Here is a 12,247-nt window from a genome sequence, read left to right as displayed (position 1 = left end):
TATTTATTATTTATTTTTATGTATGTGTATGTTTCTGCCATGCATACAGTGACTCTGGAAGCCAGAAAAGGAAATTTGATAACATGGCTTACACCCAGAGCCTCATGAACTACAGCGAGGCCACTGCTTCGCCACTGGATATACGCCCAACCTCAAATCTTTATTTTCTTACAGAAGATATTAATTAGCACTTTGTTTTATGTGACAACTGTGTCATTTTTGAATATTCTATGCTAAAATAAATAAGTGGAATAATGACTTTTCTGATGAAAAGTAAAGCGATGTTTCTTTTTTTTTCTTTTTTCCCCCTCCCCCCTCCCCTTCCTTATGGGTGTTCCCCTCCCAACCCTCCCCCCATTGCCTCCCTCCCCCCACCAGTCTAGTTCATTGGGGGTTCAGTCTTAGCAGGACCCAGGGCTTCCCCTTCCACTGGTGCTCTTACTAGGATATTCATTGCTACCTATGAGGTCAGAGTCCAGGGTCAGTCCATGTATAGTCTTTAGGTAGTGACTTAGTCCCTGGAAGCTCTGGTTGCTTGACATTGTTGTACATATGGGGTCTCGAGCCCCTTCAAGCTCTTCCAGTTCTTTCTCTGATTCCTTCAGCGGGGGTCCTATTCTCAGTTCAGTGGTTTGCTGCTGGCATTCGCCTCTGTATTTGCTGTATTCTGGCTGTGTCTCTCAGGAGCGATCTACATCCGGCTCCTGTCGGTCTGCACTTCTTTGCTTCATCCATCTTGTCTAATTGGGTGGCTGTATATGTATGGGCCACATGTGGGGCAGGCTCTGAATGGGTGTTCCTTCAGTCTCTGTTTTAATCTTTGCCTCTCTCTTCCCTGCCAAGGGTATTCTTGTTCCCCTTTTAGAGAAGGAGTGAAGCATTCACATTTTGATCATCCATCTTGAGTTTCATTTGTTCTAGGCATCTAGGGTAATTCAAGCATTTGGGCTAATAGCCACTTATCAGTGAGTGCATACCATGTATGTCTTTCTGTGATTGGGTTAGCTCACTCAGGATGATATTTTCCAGTTCCAACCATTTGCCTACGAATTTCATAAAGGCGTTGTTTTTGATAGCTGAGTAATATTCCATTGTGTAGATGTACCACATTTTCTGTATCCATTCCTCTGTTGAAGGGCATCTGGGTTCTTTCCAGCTTCTGGCTATTATAAATAAGGCTGCGATGAACATAGTGGAGCACGTGTCTTTTTTTTTTTTTTTTTTTGGTAACAAAATACTTTATTGGTACCACTTAATGTAAAAAATATAGTAATGCTTTCAAATCTTAGCTCCCATCTTCAAATAAAAGCTAGTTTTAAAAAAATAGGAGTTAAAGTAAAAATCATTTTATTATCTCAAAACCAAGCTGAAAGCACCTTTATAAATCACTAAGTACCCTAACTTTAAATACCATGGTCACTGCTCTTTACAATAAATAAGTGTGTACAAAGGAGACATTGGCTCTGCTTATTCTGCAGAGAGCACTTTATACATCTTAAAACACCTCGCACTCCCGGAGCCCTCAGCAGTTACCTACCATTGGAGTGGACTCACCTTAGCACCTAGAGATTTGGCATTTGTCACGTCTGAGGTGGCTGATTTACTGAACCAAACAGTGACTTTCCGAGTTCGCATGGGCTATATACAAATAGCCCTGTAAGAGTCAAGGGCTATGAAAGCAAGCCCGCCCTCGCCGTAGCGCCAGTTCCTGATCAAGTGATGGCCGGACGATAAAATATCCATGTGTGATAAATATTATAGTACAGTTCTACCGGAACATAATTTCTTATTCATCTTGTCTCATTAAAATAATTTACATTTCAATTAAAATAGCATTAATCTGTACATGTTTTTTAAAGTACTCCATAATTCATATTTTTATCAGATTACTTTTCTTAAACCAAGGGTGATCTTATTATATAACACATTAAATTAGTTTTTTTCAATAAAACTCTTTCAACTGGAAGTATAATACAAATGCTAGCAAATTTGTGGCAAAAATTAACTTACTAGAAAATAAATATATATGTAGCTATGCTAAACAAGACAGTGCAAACAAAAGCATACAAAACCATGCTATAATGTTCATATCTTCTGTGTCTCTTCAGGAAGGTTCTGATACATCTGGCTTATATAAAATGATGTTCCAAACACAGCTACTTTCCTGCATTCCAATATAATAAAATGCTCAAAACAATCTATGACAGTTTGACTATGCATTCTGAACATTGGTAACATAACAATATATTTTATTTATAATCAAACCATAAATTCTAAATTAAATGTACTATATCCATTTGCTTAAAAATATATTTAGAGGTAAAGCAACATAAAACTAAGGGGTTTAGATTTATGCCTTCATGAAGGACTGCAGGTTTCAGATATGTTAATTATTCTCTGTGAAAAATTTTCTACATATGATCAATAAAAGCTTCATTTAAAGACTGAAGTCGAGTGACTGGCTTAGTGGTCAGCAGGTGATAGCCACCTGAACACCATGACCAGCCAATACTCTGTACCCTGGAGGAGGGTGCTAGCCAACCCAACATCAGCCTTGCGTACATCCACGACCAATCAGAATACAGGTACCAGGCAGAGTCTAATTCAAACGATTTGGGGACAAATATCAATTTCACTTTGTCAACTGGTGCATACCACAGTACCTTCACAGCGCAGGCTTTCCATCAAGACGCCTGCATTTTCTTCTTACATCAAGTTGAGCTACAGATTATTTCAGAAAGAACATGGGCAAAGCCTTCTCTGGAAGAGGCACAGAATCTAGAGTTGGAGTTAAGGCTGAATAAACAGTGCTGGCTTGTGGCTCAGACTCCCATGCGCTGCCTGTCACCCAGCGGCCTCGCTGTTGGTTCTGTACGCCTGTTTGCGGAGGTGCATCTCTATTTCCTCCCTGAAGACCATCATTCCCAGGTGGGAATGAGAGGCCTTGTTCATGGCTTTGGATTGGATGCACATTCGGTATTGCTCAGGGGTCAGCTCGTCCGCACAGTGTTTCTCATGCCAGAGGTGGAAAAGGCCAGGAACTGGAGTCCGAATCACAATAAGATCACCATGTAAGTACTTTCGGTAAAGATGAACATCTTCTCCACCCCAGCCTTTTACTTCCATGTCGAATCCACCGACACTCAGAAAATCTGATTGATATTGACACGTCATCCCAAAGCCAAAATCTCTCCAAAAACCAGAGTCCTTTTTATGAACCAGCTGCTGCTCCACGGGAGGTGGCACTTCCTGGTTGGCATAGACGATGGCAGGGTTGTAAAGACTGAACACCACGGGGTAAAACACTTTTTTACCTGGCTCAGCATTTAACCGGCAGCTGTTAAGGAATTCAGCTGAGAAATATATATCAACATCACAGAAAAACATCAAGACCTCTCCCTTGTCCCAAGCTCGGGCACCCACATTTAGTCCTCGTCCACGATTAAATTCTTCGTTCAATGAGACCAAGGTGTAATTGTGAAAATTAGACTCACTTGAGACAGATTCTAGAATAGACTTGACTGTAGATAGTCCTTCTTTCCCAAAATACACAACGGTGAGATGAATTCTCTTGTCTTGATGAATACAAACATCTCTGAAGTTCTGCATAAACTGTGAAAAGGCTTCTGTCCTCTCAGCAAGCGGCACAATGATATTAATAACCGATCTTGTAATGTCAATCAGCTCCTCTTCACTTTCATGAGAGGTCCGAAAGGGCGGAAGAGGGCCACATGCCTGTATGCCATAAGGTCTGCCTTCTTAAAAAACAGCTCATAGTGCGTGCCTTTATCTCTCTCAGTGCGGTAATAGCCTTCTATGAAGTCATTTTCATTAAATATCAGTTTCTCTCCAAGGGGGCCCTCCTCATCTTCCTGTTCATCATCTTCATCAGGATTATTAATGACCTCCAAGCCAGCTTCAATAACTTCTACCAATTCATCTCGTTTGTCTTTTCTAACTGGCTTTTCTTCAGGATGGCGCGTGAGACCCATTTCCAACTGAAATACTTTCATTAAAGTAAAACTTTCAAAGGGAACGACTCCATACTCACTGGGTAGTTTGGCCCCTATGCTGACTTCAGCTCTGTCGATCTGGGAATGAAGAAACTCTAAGAGGTCGCTGGGTGTCTGCTCTCTGTTGCCCTGATCGCCTATGCCGTTAGCCCCTAGCTTCTTCCTCTCTTGCAAGGCTCTCATCTTCTCACTCATATCTTGTAGTTCTTGCTTTAGCTGGGCAATCTGTCGTTTCAAACTGGTTGCCCTGGTTTGGTAATGTTCTTCTTGCTCCTGCAGGAGGGCTTGGTAATATTCTTTACCATAATTTTCTCTAACCACACCAGGGAGAGAAGCATTTCCATCAGTCTGGGGGGCACATTCCAGGAGGTACATAAATAATACTAGACTGAAAAGCAAAGCAAGGCCCACCAGCAGCCACTGGGTCCGGCTGTGAAGAATCGGTCCTCTTCTAGACATTCTCACTAGTGTGTGTTTGCCTAACAAGGCAAGCTCTTTGCTTGTTCATGACTTCAGCGAAAAGTTACCAAAAGTTAAAAACAAAATTAGGATTTCCATGAGAGGTACCCAAATGAGCTCTGCTGTCATTTTAAAAGATTCCTTCTTCAGTATTCATGACTACTTGCAGAAGTGAGAAATTTATACTTCCTGTATTGTTACCATGATATCCACACTATGCAATCTGGTCTATATAATCCATTATCTGGGTGGTGACTTTTCGCGCTCGCCGCTCAGCGCTGCCGCCTCTGGGGAGCTGTACACCTGGCCAGCGCCCTGCGCCGGCCGGCCCCGCGCGCCGCCGCGGAGCACCGCGCACGTGTCTTTTTTATATGTTGGGGCATCTTTTGGGTATATGCCCAAAAGAGGTATAGCTGGATCCTCAGGCAGTTCAATGTCCAATTTTCTGAGGAACCTCCAGACTGATTTCCAGAATGGTTGTACCAGTCTGCAATCCCACCAACAATGAAGGAGTGTTCCTCTTTCTCCGCATCCTTGCCAGCATCTGCTGTCACCTGTGTTTTTGATCTTAGCCATTCTCACTGGTGTGAGGTGAAATCTCAGGGTTGTTTTGATTTGCATTTCCCTTATGACTAAAGATGTTGAACATTTCTTTAGGTGTTTCTCAGCCATTTGGCATTCCTCAGCTGTGAATTCTTTGTTTAGCTCTGAACCCCGTTTTTTAATAGGGTTATTTGTCTCCCTGGGGTCTAACTTCTTGAGTTCTTTGTATATTTTGGATATAAGGCCTCTATCTGTTGTAGGATTGGTAAAGAACTTTTCCCAATCTGTTGGTTGCCGATTTGTCCTAACCACAGTGTCCTTTGCCTTACAGAAGCTTTGCAGTTTTATGAGATCCCATTTGTCGATTCTTGATCTTAGAGCGTAAGCCATTGGTATTTTGTTTAGGAAATTTTTTCCAGTGCCCATGTGTTCCAGATGCTTCCCTAGTTTTTCTTCTATTAGTTTGAGTGTATCAGGTTTAATGTGGAAGTCCTTGATTCACTTGGACTTAAGCTTTGTACAGGGTGATAAGCATGGATCAATCTGCATTCTTCTACATGTTGACCTTCAGTTGAACCAGCACCATTTGCTGAAAATGCTATCTTTTTTCCATTGGATGGTTTTGGCTCCTTTGTCAAAAATCAAGTGACCATAGGTGTGTGGGTTCATTTCTAGGTCTTCAATTCTATTCCATTGGTCTATCTGTCTGTCTCTGTACCAATACCATGCAGTTTTTATCACTATTGCTCTGTAATACTGCTTGAGTTCAGGGATAGTGATTCCCCCTGAAGTCCTTTTATTGTTGAGGATAGTTTTAGCTATCCTGGGATTTTTGTTATTCCAGATGAATCTGCAAATTGTTCTGTCTAACTCTTTGAAGAATTGGATTGGTATTTTGATGGGGATTGCATTGAATCTGTAGATCACTTTTGGTAAAATGGCCATTTTTACTATATTAATCCTGCCAATCCATGAGCATGGGAGATCTTTCCATCTTCTGAGGTCTTCTTCAATTTCTTTCTTCAGTGTCTTGAAGTTCTTATTGTATAGATATTTTACTTGCTTGGTTAAAGTCACACCGAGGTACTTGGGTCTATTATGAAGGGTGTCGTTTCCCTAATTTCTTTCTCGGCTTGTTTCTCTTTTGTATAGAGGAAGGCTACTGATTTATTTGAGTTAATTTTATACCCAGCCACTTTGCTGAAGTTGTTTATCAGCTTTAGTAGTTCTCTGGTGGAACTTTTGGGATCACTTAAATAAACTATCATATCATCTGCAAATAGTGATATTTTGACTTCTTCTTTTCCGATCTGTATCCCCTTGACCTCCTTTTGTTGTCTGATTGCTCTGGCTAGAACTTCAAGAACTATATAGAATAAGTAGGGAGAGAGTGGGCAGCCTTCTTTATTCCCTGATTTTAGTGGGATTGCTTCAAGTTTCTCTCCATTTAGTTTAATGTTAGCAACTGGTTTGCTGTATATGGCTTTTACTATGTTTATGTATGGGCCTTGAATTCCTATTCTTTCCAGGACTTTTATCATGAAGGGATGTTGAATCTTTTCAAGTGCTTTCTCAACATCTAGTGAAATGATCATGTGGTTTTTAATCTTTCAGTTTGTTAATAGAGTGGATTACGTTGATGGTTTTCAGTATTTTATATGATCCCTGCATATCTGGGATGAAGCCTACTTGATCATGATGGATGATTGTTTTGATATGCTCTTGGATTCAGTTTGCAAGAATTTTATTGATTATTTTTGCATTGATACTCAAAAGGGAAATTGGTCTGAAGTTCTCTTTCTTTGTTGTGTCTTTGTGTGGTTTAGGTATAAGAGTAATAGTGGCTTCATAGAAGGTATTCGGTAGTGCTCCATCTGTTTCAATTTTGTGGAATAGTTTGGATAATATTGGTATGAGGTCTTCTATGAAGGTTTGATAGTATTCTGCACTAAACTCGTCTGGACCTGGGCTATTTTTGGTTGGGAGACCTTTAATGACTGCTTCTATTTCCTTAGGAGTTATGGGGTTGTTTAACTGGTTTATCTGTTCCTGATTTAACTTCGGTACCTGGTATTTGTCTAAGAAATTGTCCATTTCCTGTAGATTTTCAAGTTTTGTTGAATATAGGCTTTTATAGTAAGATCTGATGATTCTTTGAATTTCCTCCGAATCTGTAGTTATGTCTCCCTTTTCATTTCTTATTTTGTTAATTTGGACACACTCTCTGTGTCCTCTCGTTAGTCTGGCTAAGGGTTTATCTATCATGTTGATTTTCTCAAAGAACCAACTTTTGGTTCTGTTGATTCTTTCTATGGTCCTTTTTGTTTCTACTTGGTTGATTTCAGCTCTGAGTTTGATTATTTCCTGCCTTCTACTCCTCCTGGGTGTATTTGCTTCTTTTTGCTCTAGAGCTTTTAGGTGTGCTGTCAAGCTGTTGACATATGCTCTTTCCTGTTTCTTTCTGCAGGCACACAGCGCTATGAGTTTTCCTCTTAGCACAGCTTTCATTGTGTCCCATAAGTTTGGGTATGTTGTACCTTCATTTTCATTAAATTCTAAAAAGTTTTTAATTTCTTTCTTTATTTCTTCCTTGACTAGGTTATCATTGAGTAGAGCATTGTTCAATTTCCAAGTATATGTGGGCATTCTTCCCTTATTGTTATTGAAGACCAGTTTTAGGCCGTGGTGGTCTGATAGCACGCATGGGATTATTTCTATCTTTCTGTACCTGTCGAGGCCCGTTTTTTGACCAACTATATGGTCAATTTTGGAGAAAGTACCATGAGGAGCTGAGAAGAAGGTATATCCTTTTGCTTTAGGATAGAATGTTCTATAAATATCCGTTAAGTCCATTTGGCTCATGACTTCTCTTAGTCTGTCTACATCTCTGTTTAATTTCTGTTTCCATGATCTGTCCATTGATGAGAGTGGGGTGTTGAAATCTCCCACTATTATTGTGTGAGGTGCAATGTGTGTTTTGAGCTTTAGTAAGGTTTCTTTTACCTATGTAGGTGCCCTTGTTTTTGGGGCATAGATATTTAGGATTGAGAGTTCATCTTGGTGGATTTTTCCTTTGATGAATATGAAGTGTCCTTCCTTATCTTTTTTGATGACTTTTAGTTGAAAATTGATTTTATTTGATATTAGAATGGCTACTCCAGCTTGCTTCTTCCGACCATTTGCTTGGAAATTTGTTTTCCAGCCTTTCACTCTGAGGTAGTGTCTGTCTTTGTCTCTGAGGTGTGTTTCCTGTAGGCAGCAGAATGCAGGGTCCTCGTTGAGTATCCAGTTTGTTAATCTATGTCTTTTTATTGGGGAGTTGAGGCCATTGATGTTGAGAGATATTAAGGAATAGTGATTATTGCTTCCTGTTATATTCACATTTGGATGTGAGGTTATGTTTGTGTGCTTTTCTTCTCTTTGTTTGTTGCCAAGATGATTAGTTTCTTGCTTCTTCTAGGGTATAGCTTGCCTCCTTATGTTGGGCTTTACCCTTTATTATCCTTTGTAGTGCTGGATTTGTAGAAAGATATTGTGTAAATTTGGTTTTGTCATGGAATATCTTGGTTTCTCCATCTATGTTAATTGAGAGTTTTGCAGGATACAGTAACCTGGGCTGGCATTTGTGTTCTCTTAGGGTCTGTATGACATGTATCCAGGATCTTCTGGCCTTCATAGTTTCTGGCGAAAATCTGGTGTGATTCTGATAGGTCTGCCTTTATATGTTACTTGACCTTTTTCCCTTACTGCTTTTAATATTCTTTCTTTATTTTGTGCGTTTGGTGTTTTGACTATTATGTGACGGGAGGTGTTTCTTTTCTGGTCCAATCTATTTGGAGTTCTGTAGGCTTCTTGTATGCCTATGGGTATCTCTTTTTTTAGGTTAGGGAAGTTTTCTTCTATGATTTTGTTGAAGATATTTACTGGTCCTTTGAGCTGGGAGTCTTCACTCTCTTCTATACCTATTATCCTTAGGTTTGATCTTCTCATTGAGTCCTGGATTTCCTGTATGTTTTGGACCAGTAGCTTTTTCTGCTTTACATTATCTTTGACAGTAGAGTCAATGATTTCTATGGAATCTTCTGCTCCCGAGATTCTCTCTTCCATCTCTTGTATTCTGTTGGTGAAGCTTGTATCTACAGCTCCTTGTCTCTTCTTTTGATTTTCTATATCCAGGGTTGTTTCCATGTGTTCTTTCTTGATTGCTTCTATTTCCATTTTTAATTCCTTCAACTGTTTGATTGTGTTTTCCTGGAATTCTTTCAGGGATTTTTGTGTCTCCTCTCTATGGGTTTCTACTTGTTTATTTATGTTTTCCTGGAATTCTTTCAGGCATTTTTGCGATTCCTCTCTGTAGGCTTCTACTTGTTCTCTAAGGGAGTTCTTCACGTCTTTCTTGAAGTCCTCCAGCATCATGATCAAATATGATTTTGAAACTAGGTCTTGCTTTTCTGGTGTGTTTGGATATTCCATGTTTATTTTGGTGGGAGAATTGGGCTCCGATGATGCCATGTAGTCTTGGTTTCTGTTGTTTCTGTTCCTGCGCTTGCCTCTCGCCATCAGATTATTTCTAGTGTTACTTTGTTCTGCTATTTCTGACAGTGGCTAGACTGTCCTATAAGCCTGTGTGTCAGGAGTGCTGGAGACCTGTTTTCCTGTTTTCTTTCAGCCAGTTATGGGGACAGAGTGTTCTCCTCTCGGGCGTCTAGTTTTTCTTCTCTACAGGGCTTCAGCTGTTCCTGTGGGCCTGTGTCTTGAATTCACCAGGCAGGTCACTTGCAGCAGAAAAGTTGGTCTTACCTGTGGTTCCGAGGCTCAAGTTTGCTCGCGGGGTGCTGCCCACGAGCTCTCTGCGGCAGCAGCAACCAGGAAGATCTGCACCGCCCTTTCCGGGAGCCTCCGTGCGCTAGGGTTCCAGATGGCGTTTGGTGTTTTCCTCTGGCGTCCGAGATGTGTGTGCAGAGTGCAGTCTCTTCTGGTTTCCCAGGTGTGTCTGCCTCTCTGAAGGTTTAGCTCTCCCTCCCACGGGATTTGGGTGCAGAGAACTGTTTATCCGGTCTGTTTCCTTCAGGTTCCGGCGGTGTCTCAGGCGCAGGGGTCCTGCTGCTCCTGGGCCCTCCCCTACGGGAACCCAGAGGCCTTATACAGTTTCCTCTTGGGCCAGGGATGTGGGCAGGCGTGGGCAGTGTTGGTGGCCTCCTCTGCTCTGCAGCCTCGGGAGTGCCCACTTGACCAGGCGGTGAGGTCTCTCTCCCACGGGGTTTGGGAGCAGAGAGCTGCTGGGGGCCGGGATCCGCGGGTGTGGGACTTCCGGTAAACACAGGAAGTGCCTGGTCCTAGAGGAATTTTTCCTCTGTGTGTCCTGAGTTCACCAGGCAGGTTTCTTGCAGCGGAAAAGTTGGTCTTACCTGTGGTTCCGAGGCTCAAGTTTGCTCGTGGGCTACTGCCTAAGTCCTCTCCGCGGCGGCAGCAACCGGGAAGATCTGCGCCGCCCTTTCCGGGAGCTTCCGTGCACTAGGGTTCCAGATGGCGTTTGGTGTTTTCCTCTGGTGTCTGGATGTGTGCAGAGTGCAGTCTCTTCTGGTTTCCCAGGCGTGTCTGCCTCTCTGTAGGTTTAGCTCTCCCTCCCACGGGATTTGGGTGCAGAGAATTGTTTATCCTGTCTGTTTCCTTCAGGTTCCGGTGGTGTCTCAGGCGCAGGGGTCCTGCCGCTCCTGGGCCCTCCCCTACGGGAACCCAGAGGCCTTATACAGTTTCCTCTTGGGCCAGGGATGTGGGCAGGGGTGGGCAGTGTTGGTGGTCTCCTCTGCTCTGCAGCCTCAGGAGTGCCCACCTGACCAGGCGGTGAGGTCTCTCCTCGATGTTTCTTTACTTCCAAATGAATTATAATAGCAAGAGTCCGGAAGCTGCAGTTTTAAAATTTTTTTATCTTTAATACGTTAATTAGTTAATTAGTTTACCATGTGGGTCTGTATACATGTATGTGGGTATGGAAGTTGGTTCTCTCTTTTCATCATGTAGATTCTGGGGAGGTCAGGTTGCTTGCTTTGGCAGAATGTGTCCTGCTCTGAGCCTTCTCATCTGCCTAGAAGGCCTGGTTCTAATATAATCTCTTCCTTCCTTCCTTCCTTCCTTCCTTCCTTCCTTCCTTCCTTCCTTCCTTCTTTTCCTTTCTTTCTTCCTTTCTTTCTTTCTTTCTTTCTTCCTTTCTTCCTTTCTTAATCACTTAAAGACTATAAGTGTGTATGCGTACATATATGCATCTGTGTTTGTGAGCACATGTATGTATATCTGTGTATGCACGTGTGTTTGTGTGTGTGTGTGTGTTTGTGTGTGTGTGTGTGTGTGTGTGTGTGTGTGCTGTAGTATACATTGAGGTCATAAGACAGTTTTTTGGGCAAGGAAGGGTATTTTCTTCCAATTGATCTGGAGCCAGACTCTCTCTGCTTTCTCCTACCTTGCCACCTATGAATTTTGGACCAATTTCCCTGCCTCTGTCTTCTATCTTTCTATAGAATTAGTGGAATTACTGATGTATATCACTGTATCTAGTTTTTAATGTAGGTTCAAGGTTTGGAACAAGGTCACCAGGGTTGTACAGCAAGTACTTTAACCTAGTATAATCTTTTCTTACAAAATGATAGAAAGTCAAATGAACTAGTTTCAAAAAAATTAATGTTTAAGTAGAAAACAGATTATTTATTCTTCTCTTGAAATGTAGACAAAATAACCAAATGTATTAGCTTTTTTCTCAAAGAGCATGGAACTTAATAAACATTAGTTATTAATATCATAAGGAAGTATTTTGCATCATTTTATTATATATTAGTTATCCACCATAATGGATTTCATGATAAAAATTTTCATACATACATATATAATATATTTTGATTATATTTATCCCTACTATCCCCCCTTTTGATCATTACCATTCTTGCCAATCCTTCTTCTTTCCGACTAGTCCCTAATCTAGAAAAAATATTTTCAAACATGCAAATCTCTGTTGGTGTTGGCCATTTTGTGTTGCCACAACAGAAATCCTAGGACTTGATAATTTATAAAGAATGGAGGGTTATTTCTCTCTGGCTGCAGTATCTGGGAGAGCAGATCCTGTACCTTGCTTGAACAACACAGTACAGCTGACTCTGGTGGTGGTGGTGGTGTGTGGGCCCTCAGGACAAATTCTCTTGCCTGCTGCAGGTGGTGAGGGGTTTGGGGGGGATGGAGGAATA

The 12,247-nt window shown here is 41.6% G+C and overlaps 1 pseudogene; it reads right to left on the bottom strand.

Annotated features, from left to right (window-relative positions):
- Positions 1–1,205: 1,205 nt before the first annotated feature.
- Csgalnact2-ps1 (chondroitin sulfate N-acetylgalactosaminyltransferase 2, pseudogene 1) lies at positions 1,206–4,804 on the bottom strand (annotated as a pseudogene).
- Positions 4,805–12,247: the final 7,443 nt, after the last annotated feature.

This window comes from Rattus norvegicus, chromosome 5 (assembly GCF_036323735.1).
Source record: "Rattus norvegicus strain BN/NHsdMcwi chromosome 5, GRCr8, whole genome shotgun sequence".
Lineage (NCBI taxonomy): Eukaryota > Metazoa > Chordata > Mammalia > Rodentia > Muridae > Rattus > Rattus norvegicus.
The sequence above is the reverse complement of the archived record's forward strand: the minus strand, read 5'-3'. Positions and strand labels throughout refer to the sequence as shown.